General features: G+C 40.8%; 1 long non-coding RNA gene across 1 annotated transcript; it reads right to left on the reverse strand.

Moving 5' to 3' along the window:
• Positions 1-12,972: 12,972 nt before the first annotated feature.
• Positions 12,973-15,699, reverse strand: LOC136014420 (uncharacterized). Its single transcript, XR_010612688.1, has 3 exons — positions 15,627-15,699; positions 13,986-14,121; positions 12,973-13,108 (listed from the first exon to the last, which is right to left on the reverse strand). It is a non-coding gene; the product is annotated as an uncharacterized LOC136014420 (long non-coding RNA).
• Between the last annotated feature and the right edge of the window lie 2,248 nt (positions 15,700-17,947).

Consider the following 17,947-nt stretch of genomic DNA (forward strand, 5'->3'; position numbering starts at 1 on the left):
CGTCTCACAAAGAAGGGCAGCACATTAATCATGTAGACAGTGAGAGCTGTGCTTCATAAGTAGCAGTTCTATGCTCACTGCCATTCCAAAGTATACCAGTCATTTTACATACGCATCCTTTTAGATTGCATCCTTGTCTAAGGAGGTGGCTGTTCATGGACTAGTATCCTGAGCCAGAATGCAATCCATAAATTTCTGAAAGGCGATCATCCAGTCCCAAAAAGTATCCTTTGGAAGTGGAACAGATCTACAGATCTTCATTCAGGGACTTTCTGATACTGTTTTGTGAGGTGTTGTGTAACTATGGAATTGATCCTTCCACAACTTTTGAAAAGTTACGACATTCACTTTTCTGAATCAACAGCAAAGCAATTTATTCCGCCATTATTTTACAGCTTCTTCTATTATCCTGAACCAAGAGCTCATATCCAAAACCTGTAATTACCCAGGCTCCATAAAGGCGGTAGGACATTGTTATTTGACAAGAACTGGCATTGGTACTTCGGTCAAAATGTATTGCCTGTTTCATTTTTGGATTTTGCAGACCTGATACTGTTTCTGGTCACAAGGAGGCACTTCTGTTGTAAAAGAAGCATCTCAGTGCACAGGGCTGCAGAGTAATTGGTTATTGTTTGGCTTTGTCTTAGTGTGATGGGCTGATATTTAGAATGGCTTACTGAAGTGTGATAGGGGACTCCAGAATCATCAAGACAACTTTTTTCTGCTTGCACCTAGGTGACCTAGTGTAGCTTCCTTCCTGCAGTCAAATCCCATTTCCCCAGCAACCTGAAAGACAGACTGAGATTTGTCTATCCATGAGGGAAATAAAGATACAGTCGCTTAGACACAAGGTTCTCAAAAAAGTAAAGGAATCTCAGGTTTTTATCTGCCACTCTCTTGGAGTGAGTACATTAGATATGTACATCCAAGAAGCCCTTCATTTCTAGCAGCACCTTACAGAAATGAAAAGCAACAGCCTGTGGATTTTGTGCAGCTGGCTGTCCATGGGCTTCATCTCATCTCCAGCTATGCTCATATAACTCAGCAGTGAGCATGTCCTCACCCCACACAGGATATGAGTTGTTATAGCTCACAGGCATATAACTATGACTCTCTAACTTGAGCAATTTATTCTATAGGCCATCAGCTCGGTTGGCCAAGCAGATGGCTGTTACACTTTATTCACTGAGATGTGGAGCTGTTCCCCACAGCATGCAGGAGATATGCCGCTTCCTGATCAAGCCTCCTAAATCTTGCTAAGCAGAATATGTTCCATTTGTTCAAGGAGACAGAGAGTTCATCCTCTGGCTATCAATGGATCCTTCATCCTTTTGACTCCATAGAATTCAAGTGTCCTAGCTGATCCTGCAGCAGACTGATTTGTCTCAGAAGAAGCTCTACTGTTTTCACTAAAAATGTTCCCAACAAAATCCACTCAAATATTAAAAAAAAAATCTACAGCAATTATTTCAATATGGCAAAATTATAAGCAACCATCCCCTCCCCCATTTTTAAACAGCTGAACGGCTTCAACAATAACACTCTTGGTTCCTTGTGTAATAAAACCAGATTTTTTTCTCTGCACTACATATAATATGCTTTGGATCTTCCTGCTCCTTCATATTAAAGTATCCCTCATTCATTTTTTTTAATCTTACCTTTTCCTAGTTCTTTTAAACTGTTTCTTTGGAGATCTTCTGAATTACAATTTCACTGAAAGGTATACCATTTTTTATGTTTGGTTTGGGTTTTTTTCTTTTTTGTCTTACTGATGGCTAATCTTAAAGAATCATGGAACAGTTAGGGTTGGAAAGGACCTTAAGATCATCTATTTCCAACCCCCCTGCCATGGGCAGGGACATCTCACACTAACCCGTGTCACCCAAGGTTCTGTCCAACCTGGCCTTGAACACTGCCAGGGATGGAGCATTCACAGCTTCCCTGGGCAACCCATTCCAGTGCCTCACCACCCTTACAGTAAAGAATTTATTCCTTATATCCAATCTAAATCTTAGTCTTAACTTAGTTCATATGCAGTTTGAGCTTCAGTAGTTAATGAAAGGTGAATTGTGTAAAGAGATATACTTCTGACAGTTGGTGAATACTTTGCAACTGGCTTCCTGCTATAATGTATGCACGCAAAGGGTTGAGTGAACTCAAAACGAATTCATACATCTCTGTTTAAACCTATGGTTAGGCTGCAAAAAAAAAATGTCTTGACGATTCCACAGACTAAATAGTAGGTACCTAAGTTTGCACATGGGTCAGAATGTGCAGTTTATTTCTCAGAAAATGTCAGTGAAAATAAATAAAGTCTGGAAAATTTATAGCATGAGGCTAAGAAAAGAGCTGGGGAAAAGCATTCTGCAATTTGACAAAGGTTCAAACTTGACAAAAAGAAGTCAACACTTCCCATCAGCTGATTAATTCCAGTTCACAAAAGCATAACTCACATATCTGTGTAAATTGTATTAATGTCAGCAATTTTTTCCAGGCATTTTCTATAGGAACATCCAAATAACACTGTGTTTTTCAGAGAACTGAAGAAGTTTCTGTAGGATCAGTCCAACTATGAGTCGATTATATTAGGATTTTCAGCATAGGTACCTCGGACACTTTATTTAGCTAAACTTTTCAACAATCTGCAAGGCAGTTCAGGGCAACTAATAAAAAGACCACATAGAACCAAAACAAAAAATAGTTCTCCTGTTCAAAGTACACATATGTGAAAAGTGAATATACACCTTTTTTATGCATACTTCCAATTATACAGAGCAAAACCTCTGATGATATCAGGAAAGAGCATACCACCAGCTTGATTTTTTTTTTAAGCTCACAAAACTGTTTTTAATTGTTAACTAAATTGTTAATTTTTGCCCCCATATTTTTATCTATTAAAACATTCTGGATACAGATTAATTTTACTTGTTCCATGTTTACTATTGTTTAATTTGTCAAGAGAAGAAAAAAACCCAAAACGTGCAAGACCTTTGTTTAAGTGAATTGAGGCATAACATAGTTTACCACAGATTGTAAAACCAAAGAAACCAAATAAAACTTCATACAATTAATTTCCAGCTACTGTTTCTGAAAGTCCCTACAGTGCCCTTTCAGCAACTGCACGCTCAAGGACCTATTTCTTTTCCTTGAGAATACCACTGCCACAAAGTTTGCTCAGTGAGGGCAATGCTGCTTTCTGCAATGATGTCAACAAATAAGTGCTGTTCTTTAAACACTGACCTTCAAAAGCAGTTTATAAAAACTTATACATTATCTTACGGAGAATGTAGAACAAGCAGGAATGAGGCTTCTCTATATTAGAAGAGATATCATTGCACTTCACGCAGAGCTTCCAAACTTTGTCAAAGTGCCAGTCTTTCGTATTTAAAAACTGCTCTGTGCTAGCCTTGTTTGCCATGCCTGGGTGGGCGGATCTGCACTACGGAGCAGGTTTTATCCCATTCCCAGATGAGCTGAGTAGCACAGCTGGTTGAAGACAGTTAATTGCTCTTCATGATGATTAGAATGTTGTTAAGGTTTTCTCAGAGGGAGACAAAAGAACACGCACGTGGTTTGAAAGGTCATGGTGGAAACAAGATATAGCAGGCACAAGATAGTGTTATATTGACAAGTGTTTATCATAAGAAAACACACTCAACCTTAATACCTACTAGTCCTTTCAGTTGATTACAATGTAATATAGTTCATAAAATAATGCTATGATTATGTGTCCCTCTAAAATCACAGGTTGTTTTTTCTTTCTTGCAGAAGTTCACCATTTTTTTGTGATTTGAAAGTAGTGCAAATATGCTAGAATAGTCTTAGAAAACCCAACCAAGTCTGCTACCCTCATTAACTTCCTTCTGAAAGTTAATATGTTACATTCTCTAAACTATTTTGACTGTATACGTAGAAACCATGTAGATGTTATATTTTATTTCCATTTTATCATGCACAGTCATTAGTAAGTGATTTAGCCATGGATTCTACTTTATAAAAAGGACACTTTCGAACTGCCTGAACTAACTTGTGAAAGCCTGCCTGCATTCAACGTCCTTTTCAAATCCAGGCACGGTGGTCTGTACAGTGCGAGAACTGGAAAATAACACTCGTGTGATCTGATGGATACATGCAGATCAATGGCGTTCGAGACCAAAATCGATGCAATACAAACAATAGGATTGAGAAGGAAGATATTGATATAATTATCCCATATACAGTACAGGAGTATCTTCTGTAAATGGGCTGGGGCTCTTTATCCCATTTGACCATCCTACACATTAACAAAGGCTGGTCGTTATATTCTTGCCAAATGTTTGTGGTGTATCAGATCTGCTTTTTCTCCAGGATACCATGGAACCCAGCAAAATAACACACACTGTTTTCTTCTTTCACCCTGGCTCGCCAATAATTTCCAGTGAACATGAAAAGGAAATTCAAGGTCAGCCTTTCAAGGCTGGTTGCTCAGTCATGCCTATTTTAATTGCTCTTGATTCTCTTTGTCTCCAGGTAGAAGTATTTGCTGAACAGCCTTATCTACTTAGTCCTGAAGCTTTCCCTTAGTCTGGTCTGATTTACTTACTCAGCACTAATATTTTTAAGTTCTGCTATTCTTATATTCCTGGAAGGTTGAGAAATAATTTTGAAGAATCTATGCACTGTAGTATGAGCATAAATATATATATATAATATATATATACATATATAGTCTATGCACTGTAGAGCGTATAAGAGACACCTTCGTTTACTATTTCCAGTCTTGTCATGTTTTACTCTCTCATGACCTGCACTTCGAGAAGAAACACCTAGTTTTGTGACTACTTGCGGTGTTAACAACTCTGAAAAATCAGGCCATTAGTACTCAGCAATACCACTGAAAAGATGAAAATTAGAAAGTGTTGGTGCATGACCTTTAAGTTACCTTGATGAGGGAGGCCAATATCTGTAAAATACTTCCTTTTTGGTTGCTTTGTTGTGGGGTTTTTCTTTTTTTTTTTTGGGGGGGGGTATTGATTTCATTTTTTTTTCATTGTGATTTTTTTTTTTTTTTAAGGCAACACCTTTTTTTTTAAGGTATTTCAGGGACAGCATTTTCAAAGAACTCATTGTCATGACTGCTAGATATTCCAAATACACATTCCATTTGAATTTAGAAACTTGACTTCAAAAGAAAAGCCTCCAAATTCCTTTGCCATACATGTATGTAAAGACTTGCAGGTGTTTGTACCAGAAATTTTGATGTTCTGCTATGGGAGAAAACCCACAGGAATACTACTGATGGTATATCAACTAAAAAATCCTAATGATACTTGTTCAGATTGAGATGGAGTTCAATATAGGGTCATTTGCATCAAAAAAACCCCAATGCTGTATAGCCTATCTCAGATACATTATTAATTATGTTAGTTTAATGGTTAAACTGAAAAATTAAGGTCGAGAGAAGAATAAGTGGCTCTACTTTAAATGATTTAAAAACACAGAAACAATTTTTTTGTCATCAAAACAAAGAAAGAATAATTTTCTGTAAGAAAAGTATCCCACAGGCTTAAAACCATTTGATTTTGGGACCTTGTAACAGCAACAACAACAACAAAAAGAAGAACAAGAGAAAATTCAGGGTACGATTCATGGGAGTCTTGATGGATAAGCTGCAGGTCCATATATATACACTGACCTCCTTGTCTCGTCCTCTGAATCTAGTTCAGGTTAGGAAGGGGGATTTTTTTTCAGCCAATGTTTCAGAAAATCAAAACTGAATCTAGTTTGAGGCAGGTTTGTCTTCCACAACTTTTCTCCCCACTGCTAAACTGAATTCACACAGCTTGGCCTTCAAGTCACAAGTCTTTTCCTTTTAGCTGTATGTTGAAGAAATTACACTATTAGTACTAAAAAACCTGAGTTCAACAGATCAAATTCATCCCGAGGGTGACTTCATCTAGAATGCCACAGGGAGTCATTTGGCTCAGTGTGTCTCCCATGTTTACTGATCACGGGAGCAATTGCAGTCCTCTCCATTTGAGCGGTGCTGCACAGAACAAAGCACAGCTAACTCAACTTCAAATTTAGTTATAGCTTCATTAAAATTTTGCAAAGTTTCTGAGTGAGCTTGAGTTTTTATAGTTGATGCTTTATGGATTCAGCTGAGCTTCAGTGTGCTTTTTAATCCTAGACTCACAGTGAAATACAAAGAAATGCAAATAGCAAACAAACTTCGATATAAATGCCAACAAGACAAATGCTTGAGACTTTTTCAGTTCTAATGCTGCTAACACTGACCTCATCCCACATAACTGATTTTTAACCAGATTCTGCTTTCTTTCCTCACTGGATGGAGAGGGAAGGTTGGTTATCTAAATAAAAATGCCTAGGTTAGGAATGTAGGTTCTTATATGATGAAAAAGTAAAATATTTAGTGCGGTCTAAGTGCACTTAAGCTAGGAATTAACTCTTGTTATGATGCCCTGAATCACAAGTGCGCATAGAGGCACCTCCCTTCTGTCCCCTCTCCACTGCATTTGCAGTTCACTGGAGATGTGATCTACAGTTCCTTGTGCAGTCCTGGTCTACTCTGCTCTTGTGAGACCTCACCTGGAGTATTGTGTGCAGTTCTGGTGTCCTCAACATAAAAAGGACATGGAACTGCTGGAACAAGTCCAGAGGAGGGCCACGAGGATGATCAGGGGACTGGAGCACCTCCTGTATGAAGACAGGCTGAGGAAGTTGGGGCTGTTCAGCCTGGAGAAGAGAAGGCTGCATGGAGACCTAATAGCAGCCTTCCAGTACCTGAAGGGGGCCTATAGGGATGCTGGGGAGGGACTCTTTGTCAGGGACTGTAATGACAGGACAAGGGGTAATGGGTTAAAACTTAAACAGGGGAAGTTTAGATTGGATATAAGGAGGAAATTCTTTCCTGTTAGGGTGGTGAGACACTGGAATGGGTTGCCCAGGGAGGTTGTGAGTGCTCCATCCCTGGCGGTGTTCAAGGCCAGGTTGGATGGAGCCTTGTGTTGGATGGTTTAGTGAGAGGTGTCCCTGTCCATGGCAGGGGGGTTGGAACTAGATGATCTTGAGGTCCTTTCCAACCCTAACTATTCTATGATTCTATGATATAGCCAGGTCACATGCAGGTATGGAGGCAGACCTGCATACACACATGACTGTACACCTGTGTTCCTTTGGGTTGCATGGGGAGCCACAAAAGCAAGTAGTGTGCCCATACCATGGCTCCTCACTGCAATATTAGGGCCTGATATCAGGTCTATAATGTACACTGTAGAGCTGTGCCTTGCAATCAAAAAAAGCTGACTTCAGTCTCTCGAAACTATAGGGCATCAAGGCACCTGATGTTATGTGGATACTCCACGCTGTGTATAGTACTATTGAGGAAGCACAAGGGTGACAGCAGACAGCACATTGGAGTATCAGCAGACCCCAACATGCTCTGTACATCACAGCACAAGGACTCTGCCTTTCCTCTGAAGGATTTTTATGTTCTCAGACAGGCTATCTGACTTAGCTGACATGACTTCATCAATTGACTGCTTTTTAGTAAAGCAGCATAAAACTACTTAGTAAGCATCTACTCCATATTTATGTATGTATTTGCACATGTATATATATGCATGTGTGTGTGTACATGTTTCGTAACGGTGTCTCAAAACCCTCCTTTTTAAATAAAATATATGAAAAAATATTTCACATTTTTATGAGATCTCTTTAGTACTTCTAAGGCTCTGTCTGAAGACATTTTAACTTTTCCTGAGATTCCCTGACTGTCTAAAAATGTTTAATAATGTGCAAAAACGAATTTTGCTACTAACACCGGCCTACATACACAGATTTGCTAACCCACTATTCCTGGTTGAAACTAACAAGTAACCTTAACATGGTATCAAGGACATTGTACAGAAATAAAACATCCATATTGCTTGAAATCATTGTAATAGTCTGGAACCATCCTGTATCTTTAGGATGGCTCCTCATTTCAGTGTCAGCTTACTGCTCTCCAGGGGTCTTGCATCCGACCTTTCCTTTTTTGCTGGGGACTGTATATGCCTGCAATTCCTCTGGGAAGGAATCAATAGGAGGTTGCAGATGATGTTTGCTACAGGGAGAGCATCCTGTGGGACTTCTTCAACACAGTACTTATTCTTCTGTTTTAAAGGAATAGGCATGGAGCAGGTTTCAGTTGGTTTAGTGCACATTCAATTGTGTTTGTATTCAATTGTGTTTGTATCTGCTGTGGTCTTATTCTCCAGAGGCAAAGACAAAGCTAACTTTGAGCCAAACACTGTGCCTCATACACTCTCTTTTCTCCACCCTAAAGCCAAACCAGGGGCCTCAGGAGATCTGTATCAGTAAACTTTACATGCTGTGCATGTCCTTGGCAGCGATATGTAACTCCAGAGGGGTCTGACTCAACCAAAACAGAAATGGCCTAAATGTATGCCTTAAAGAAAATACAGAGTTAAACTCAGCAGCAGAGTATTTGAGAACACTTTAATTGTTGCCTAGCAAAAGGCTGTACTACTTGAGAAAAGGTATGCAATTGATAGTGTAGCGCCTGCATTGTATTTTTCTCTCAGGAAGCCAACTCTGAAGCACCACCAGCGTAAAAATCCAGCAGATATTTGGCAGGGAACACTCATTCACAATTGGAAATGGTAGTAAACAGCCAGCAGTTTCATTTCCCGCTTTGTGTGTTACGAGGACATCAGGCGTTAGGAATCGCTGTGTAGTTCAAAAGCTGTAACATCATGACTGGAACCGAGAAGTGCCAGAGCCTCCATGGGGTCCAGTGGATGTCACTGGCCACTGATTGTGTGGAAGATGCTCAGACGTTATCACAATTTCACACAGTCTAAACTTTTCAGCTGGATAACTCATGTATTTGCTAGAGATTTCAAGCAAGTTGTTGCTGTTGTTCATGTATCTAGCATAAGGGCATGTTTGAAATAGGAATGCATTTAATTTCTGCTACAGGTATGAATCCAGCAAAGCCATCACGATGACAGCAAGGTGTCAGGATGTTCTTCTGTAATTATCAGGAGTCATACCTAGGCTTCTTTGTATTGAATAACACAAGATGCACTGACTGTGCTAACAGCATAGTGTCTCAGATGGCAGCACAATTGCTGCTGAAAGCACACACACTTGGAATCTTTTTTATATTGTTTTTTTTTCTAATTTAAGAAAAAAGTAGGAAAGTGTCCAGTTATAGCATCATCACTGAGGTTTTATGCAGAAAGATGGTAAAGGCCACGCAATTTAATTCAGCAAAGCCACCTGCTAAAATCACAGGGGATTTCAAAACTGGCTTTTCAGAGCAACTTCCAGCAGTCCCACCTTTGTCACCCTTCTTCTGGGACAGTCATGCAGGCACTGCTCCTCTTCCCTGCGAGCACCACCTCCTGCTTGTGGTCCTACCTCACACCTCTCCCATGGGTTCTCTCCCAGCTCAATCCCAAAGCTAGCAAATTTCAGCCACGCATCCTAGACACCTGATAGACATTTAGTATGCACTGATTACCATGTGTAGTAGTTCTGACTCGAATCCTGTTTATACCAACAACTACAGCCTTACCAAGTTATTTTGGACTTGCAAATGCTGTATGCATGCTTAAAATGAGTTGATGTAATTTTGAGATTACTGTGTTTTCTGCTCTGAAGAAACACAACCGTAGCACTACGATAGTGATGAGGTTAGAAGGGATTGGCTGGTTTTCCGTTTCACACTGAGGCAAGCTACAATATTGTAACATCATAATGTAGACAGCCCACCCTGTGGTTTCTGTAGACTGAGCCCACAGAGGTCCTCATGTTCTTACTTCATGCCAGAAAACTGAGAGGGTGCTAGGACTCAGAGACAGTCCTGTACTTCTGCCTCAGAAAAATATGATTTCTTAGGAAGCCAAGGATAACGCATAGGTCACAACCTTACACCAGGACACTAGTACAAATATACACTAGCGCACATGAAAATCTTGGATTTTCCTCCAGGCAGACTGTAACTAGCAACCTCATAAATGTTTATTTGCATCCAAACAAAGCCACCCTTCAAAGCTGATATTCTAAACCAGTCTGCAGAACCTCCTTCAACTCCTTCAATAATTTTTCTCCTTTAAGAAGAACACTTTGATTAAAGTATTCCTTGACTTAGTAAAAATCTGATGTAGTGATATAATCAATAGTACAATTGTCAGAACATATCACAAGAGTCCATGGCCAACAACAAACACAATATGAATCAGTGACAAAGAAGGGTATGTACAGTACACAGGAACTCCAGAAACATGAAACCTGTCAAATATATACTCAATAGCCAAAACCGCCTTACAATGACAGCTACAGTACTGGAAATTCCCTGTGCAGATTCAACTCAGCTGTGAATTTGAAGTGCAGTGTAAATGCAGATTTTTGGATGAAATGTTTAACATTTATCAAGTCAGAGAAAAGACTATAGGGAGGTAATTGAGAGTGGTTTTTACTAGATATTTCTTATTTGTTATGCTGTAGCCCTACTTTCAGTGAAAATGAACTAGTTGCGGAATAAAAAATATTTGAATAGCTGTGTTATCCATGAAGAAGGGATGGTTCTGCTTCAGCCAGAATTTTGAGCAGACTGCAGCATACAGATCAGAACCAAAACTGTTCAGTTTCAAGCACATCTTTGTACAACTTCAGAACATGCAACTTAAAATCCAAATAGAGTAAAAGCCATCAAAAAGCGTGTCTCAGGGAGATGACGGAACAGTGGAGAGACATGTCAGCCAACACTGCAATAGGCTGGACACAATGCTAATCCTCCCTTAGATTCCAAAAGTCACAAGTCTCCCTAAAGTAGAACTTCAATCTAAAATATTTAAACCCACTTGCCAGTGATGCTTTGCTAGATGTATGTAGATGAGCAAAAATAGTTCACAGTTGCTTATGCCCAGTTCAAGTGAGAAATTAACCGCATGTCTTTGCACATAAAGAATTGTACGAAGATGCTCAGCAGCACAACTGTCACAGTTGTCTCCAGCACCCTGGAGAGCAGTTACATTTTACTGGATCTTACCTTACACCTAAAAAATGTAGGTCAGGTTCTCTAGTTTTCAAAGAAATTATCAGAAAACGACTGACTGGTGTTTAATCACATTTTATTTCCTCTTCCCTTAGAGGGGCTGTCATTACAGAAATGAAAATAGCAATAGAAACATTCAATAAAAACAAACATGAAAATAAGGATGAAAACCATCAGTGGAAGGAAAGCCTTGTTAACGGCAACATGAACTTTCTCTAAATGAATCCCTTTTCTGCCTGAACTTTGTGAAAACAACCAATACTAGAAAAACAGGTGGTAAAATAGATCCATTCATTTTGATCAAACCCTATAAATTGTACCAGAGGTCAGTAGTATACAGTTGTATGCGTACATCTGATGCACAGGCAGATCACCACTACCTTTTGTTAAATAACTGTCCATCATCAGAGATTACAGTTTCTCATAGCAAGACAATGTAGTAGTCCTCTGTGTCTGTGTACTTAGTCACATTGAAGAACTGTACAGAAGATAAAGTAACAATAGCAGAGGTCTAGCTTATGTTCAGAATTTCTTTATTTATAAAGTAAAAAGGCTTTTATAACACATTTAAGCAAAAGAAAGCAGGGTGGGTTTTTTCTCTTTTGTTTATATAGGTGTCTTTATCTTTTAAACAAACATACAAGTCTATTTTATAGTAGTTTACAGTTTCCCCCAGCACCCCAGGAACAGTCAGATAAGGCACTGTGTCCAAAAGAAACATTTATTGTAAGGAATATGGTCAGTGGGGGTGGTTGCACTATACAGTCAGACGGGGTCAAGGCATCAACTCACCAGCAAGGGATGGGAGCAGCTGCCCCCTAGACTGTTTTCCTCTCTGTGCTGTAAATTGCGAACCTAATGGAAGTGAACACCACAATTCTCATCCCCTAGCATGTAAAGTGGGTTGTGACCAAGCTTTGAAGAGATTACTTCATTTTCTGGAGCTCACAGGACAGATTCACATACTTTGCCTGTGGGTTGTGAATGAAGCAGAGTGGGAGAGAGCCAAGACTTCCTACTCTTGCTGGCACTTACTGCTGAGCTTCAAACACCCTTTCTGTTTTCTGCTCCAAGTTTCTGAGCTACTGTGACTTCTTGCTTTTCTGCAGTAACATAGCTGCAGTGAGAGGCACAGAGGAAAGCCCTTACCTCCTCTGCCTGTGCTGCAAACTGCTGCGGTTATGGCAGGGAAATGGGTTTCAGCCATTTCAGCTCAATGGCATTCGGCTCCAAAGGAGTTTCCCACCTCCTGGGCAAATGTTCCAGCCACTGAACTGCAATATGAGAAATAGGGATTGTGTACTTCACTTATCTAAAAATAGAGCTAACTGAGGGCACTCTGAATTGCTCCTCAAAGGCAAAGCTCCTGCAAAAATAGCACAGTGTAACTGATTTGATGTACACGATGAGGCCGTGTGCCTACCTATAGGCAGCCTAATCTGAACACTGCAGTGGTGTCCAAAGGTGTTGCAGTGCTTATCCTGAAGCCTTGTAAATCCTTTCATGCATACAGGTGTCTGCCTACAGTCACACTTGACATGCTAGTCAGAGTGATGTGGCCTGGGGAGAAGTGTTAACTTGGCAGTGAGCAAGTAACACAAATGGCTAATCAAGGCAGTGCATTCCCCATTCTCAACCCCCAGTCCCATGGCATTTTATGTTCTATATTCAGTGCATTAGACCATAAAGGAGAACAACAAAAATCGACTCATGGTAGTTGTGAGCACCACCTTCTTTGACCAATAAGACTCCATTATTGTTAACATTGATGATCGAGCTTTCAGGATTTATGCTAGTGCCACAACCTACAATATTTTGATGATGATTTACTTGCTGCTTCATACAGCTGTACTATGTATTCTGCTAATGCACTTTTCCACATGGAGCCATTAAAAAATATGTATCTGTGTCCGACACACATAGTGGGTCAGTAAACAAGTTTCAAAAGCTTGTTTCTTCTTCTTAAGGCCAGGTCAGCAAGTGACCTTCTCGCACTTCAGTTCCATAGAGACCAGGTACTGCAGCTCCTGCTTTAGATCAAACCTGAAGAAGAGGGGAGTTAGGCTTACCTGCTCTGTTAATAGAAAATACTCCTACTCACTGTAATTATTCTTGGTCAGAAAACACCTCTTGCACTTTTCCATTTTGGACTTGTCTTTCCTTGCTGCATAAAGGGTTCGTTTTCCCTCTGCAGTGGCCTGTATTGCTCAAAAAAGTGTATTTGCTACAGGGCATTAGGAAATATATTCCCAGATTGCTAAGAATTCATTTTTGTTTGCTTGGAATAAAAGCACAGGAACAAATACAGCTAGATTAAAATGAAAAGCTTTGCTACAAAGTAGGAAGCATATATAGTGCTTTTTCTTAAGTAGAAGATACACCTTTAGCTGAAAGCCTGATGGGATTGCTCTGGGCAATAGTCTCAACCAGCTTCACTCTTTGGAACTTTTATCTTAATGGGGCTGCAATCCTCATATGTAATACTTAGGTAGTCAAGCTTGGATTTCAGTGTTGCTGACTTTTGGTAGAAAGGAACAAGATTTAAAATCATACACATTATGGTGGGTTTCCTTCAGAAATCATTGCTTTTCACATTTAGGAAAAATATAAAACCCCAGGAAATCTTGGATATCCATTGTCTCAGATGACTTTAATTGGACTGCTCTTGTCACTTGATTTATCACAAAACTGGGAGCCCTCTGATACCGTTCTATTCCAGAATAGAGAAGACAAATAGCTGCTGCTGCTTCTGTGTGACTGGCCTGGGGGCCGCAGGGGCCTGGAGGGCAAGGGCTGGGTCTACAAACTGTAGGGAACATTCAGGTTCATGAGGCAGTTCTGATTCCAGGCAAGGAAGCTCAGGGCTTGATTTTTAAAAAATGAATGGCACAGGGTAAGAGAAACTGTAACAAGCACGCACCTTTGGCCTAATGACATGCTGCATGGAGGAGACTCCTCATCTCAGCTTCCCAGTTCTTCGGTAGTGCCATGTGAGCCTTCCCCCTGCAACCCTTGGTGTATAACCACGTCCATGAGCCTGGAGCCTTTTTGTCTGCCTGTAAGATGAAAAAACCTGAAACTGAACCGAAGAGCCACTACTCAAGAAAATGTCCTTCATTCTCATACCCTTTCTCTTCTTTACTGTAGACATATAACAACATACAGCTTGGCAGGTATTCTTACACTAAAAGCATGACCATTTGTGATATTTGGGTACATCTGTAAAGATAAAACTTTTATCTTAGCTATTGTTTGATTCCCTTAACTTTAAAGTTTCTTAAAAATACAAACAAGGACTTTAGGAAGATGCTGGAGGTAAAATCACGTAGCTGAAAATGGTGTAATGAGGTGGCAGTAACCTGCATTTTTCAGTCATCTAAGGAAAATAGAAGAGTAAATTTTGACCCAACATTTTCCAGCATGAAATGTCTACAAACAGTGTTAAGTTAGTAAAATATTTCATTTCCCAAAATACAGCGGAAACTATAAAATTAATTGCAAACATCTCATCTGTTGTAAGTGCTACAATTACTCTGTTCACTAAGATTTTTTTATAGCACCCCTGTCCCATTACTGTTCTATTGCACTTTTATAAACTTGCTTTGGAAAATAAAAAGAAAATTTACTGCAGAAAATATTAAGATATCTAATTTAAGAAACAGAACAGCTTTTCATTAGCGCTCATGACTAGTATTCATCACTTACTAGTAATTATATCAGAGATAATACATTGCAGTTACAAAATTTTCTAATTGGCTTTAATAAAAAAGAATAGGCAAAGCATGATGAAAAGAACTGAAAAGAATGCCACTGGTATAGCTAGCTAAAAGGAACAAGAGACATCTTACTGAGATATCTGCTCAGTTGTCTTTAATATCTCTGATCTTAAGAACTCAGATCAATTAAAAGTGCTCAAGTTTTAAGACTCTGTTACTGACAGCTGACTGTACTTATGCACCTTTTCTAGAGGGGAAACCTGAAGATCAGAGAGGTTAAGTGCTTGCCCAAGCTTATATCAAGCTTACTGGTATGAACAATTTTCAATTCTCTGCATCTGCAAATTCATATTCTTTAGTTCAGAAACAGATTTGGGTAAAATTAAAACAAAATGTTTCCAAAATAAGCATTTACTTCCCTGGATTCAGTGCTCTCCTTTTGCGCTTTAGAGCAATTTACTGGGGAGAGATGAAAAAGATTGCACATCTTAAAGAGGACATGGGTGATGGTGCCTAGCAGTTCTCTGGCTTAACCTTCCCCTTAGCAGGGGAACGTAAAAACCCCATGTTTGACCTGAAAGCTCCCAAGAAGCATATTTGTTACACAGAAACACTAAACTTCTTCAGCTTGAACAGGTTGACACCAGGTTCCTGCAAGCATCACTCAAAGAGGTAGGCAGGACCTGACTTTTCTGAGTCCCTGTCCTATACCCCAGCAAGATCAGAAGAAACAGTTGTAAACACTTTAAACCTTGTGGTGGGTACCTTGTGCTTGGAGCACTCATGCAGGCATCAAATGCACTGAGATGCTGAGCAGGCCAGAGGTTTGTGGTGGATTGACTTACGTTTCTTATAGCAAGCTCCCCAGAACAATTTCAGGACAGCAATTTTTTCTTAGAATAACAGGTAAGGTCATTATCTGTAACGACAGAAAGCTCCAGCTGGGAAGGTGTAAACAAGAGAAAGCAGAAAGATTTATGCACAATTCTTCTCCTGCCCCACAGTGTGCTTGTCCCTGGCTATCTCTGCAGGGTCAAGTGTGTCCCGCTTGCCCCTGGCTACCTCCACAAAGCTGAGTTTGTGCCATTTGCCCCTGTGCAACCTGTCTCCTTCCTGCAGCTTCTAGATCACTGCTGTGGCTCTTCACTCCTGTGCCCAGACACCTTGGCCACACTCTCCCTCTCTGACCAGGCTGATTTCCTTCCCATTTCTCCCTGAGCTCCAGGAAAACCATCCGGCTGCTTCTTCTGAGAAGACTACAACATGAATTTAAACAGATGAGACAGCTGTCTTCACAGCTGGCTTCACCACTCATTCCACTTAATTTAAACTCACTTTTCCAGACCCACAGGAGGAAGGCATCAGGCTGTAGAGAAGGCTTGGTGGGGGAAAGGGGTGGCTGAAACCCTCCCACAGAAGCTGTGTGGATGTGTGAAAGAGAAAGCACAGGGGAAGGGGGCACAGAAGAGTGAAAACAGTCATGTGTAAGACTCCCAAGCGGAGGAGGTGGAAATCCCACATACTGGTTCCTGCAGTATTATGGTTTCTGTTTCAAGTCAGTGTTGACATAGCAGGCAGCATTTGCTGCACCATGCTGCCAGCTTGCAGGCTGTCTTCCCTTATGAGGAGTGAGTGTGTCAGGCGAAAACTCCTGAGAAGCTTGGGACCTTGCTCCTGCCCTCAGAACAATCCTCCTGTGTTACAGTTGCAGCAAGAAGCTGGCTGCCGTTGCTCCAGCAGAGGGGATGCTGGCAGCAGCAGGAGCAGGCAGACGGGTCACGGGAATGAAGAAAGGAAAAACTTCCTATGGAGCAGAGAGGCTGTTGGGACGGGTGCTGCTCCTCTGAAAGACACTGTATTTCATTCAAAGGCATGCAGCTAGCTTTGAGTTAAGAGCTACCAAAGTGCCAAAAAAGTGCCTTCTGGTCTTTAAAGCATTCCGAGGCATCTTATGATTTTGTCTAAGGACTTTTTTATCTGTAAAAATGCTTTCTGTGCCCATGTGCAAGAAAAGTGCCTGAAACCTTGTGGATAAGTTTCATCTGGGCAGCTTTGACTGTTGCGCTGGTAAGTCAGTTTAACCGTCTTGGCATTAAAACCTTAAGCTTAGGACCTGTCTCTGCAGCATCTTCTGTCACAATTCCTCTCTTAATTATAGTTTATGTCTCCCAGATGCTTCAACCAGGTTGACAATCAAACACATTTCAGGAGCATCCCATAAAATTGTCTGTATTTCACATTTGGGATTTGCAGTTTTGTTGACTTGTAGCAAGCAAAGGGGCCAAAAGGTGAGATGGTCTTACAGGAAAGCTGGGAGAGTGGGGACATTCTGCTTTCATTTACAAACTTACACTTCATTAACATTAGTTCTCCAGACCAACTGAATGTGAAGACCTTGCCTGCAAAATTCTTCTCCCTCTAATTAGTTCCTCTCCCAGTAAATGTTAGTAGGGATTTACTTCAGATGTGAATGTAAAGGAGAGTGATACTATACAGTCTGACTTACAATTTAATAACAACACAGTCTCTCAAACTCCTGAAGCCTGAATTCCGAGGTTTTTTGATCACCACCTTGTCCACTAGTAGTGGAGCTGGATACTGGGCTTTACTTTAAAAACCAGCACAATCAGAATTTTAGCTTGCTTGATCATTTCACACTCCCTTGCTTCCACCCTCCCCCCAACTCCGCCCCCCCCCCCCCCCCCCCCCCCAGTGCCATGCTCTGCAGCCCTCACCTTCTACCCTGGCAGGGAGGTCGCTGTTGGTCTGGGAAAGTAGGGCATAAAGTCCTGCTGGTTTCTGGTGCCCTGCGGCCCCCAGTTGCCCTTCTGGCCCATCACTGAAGAAGGTCTCTGGGCAACCCCTGGTGTTTGTCCCTGTGCCTTGCTCTGACCACCAGGGCCCTTTCCTCAGTCAGGATGCTTGTCACCTCTTTCCTGGTCCTCTTATTTCCAAGACCACTTTTTCTTTTTGGGAACCCTTCCCTTTTGGCCTCCTTTTCTTTACGGGACACCCAAACCTGCGTTTTTCTAAATGTAGTTTATATGCAGAAGCATGATCAGTGTTCTAATTTTCTGTCCTGTCATTTGTCTCTTTAGTTACCGGGCGACTCAAGACATTCCACTGCTATTTAGTCCAAGCGTTATGAAAATTTACAACCAGTCTG

This window comes from Lathamus discolor, chromosome 5, assembly GCF_037157495.1.
Source record: "Lathamus discolor isolate bLatDis1 chromosome 5, bLatDis1.hap1, whole genome shotgun sequence".
Taxonomy (NCBI): Eukaryota; Metazoa; Chordata; class Aves; order Psittaciformes; family Psittacidae; genus Lathamus; species Lathamus discolor.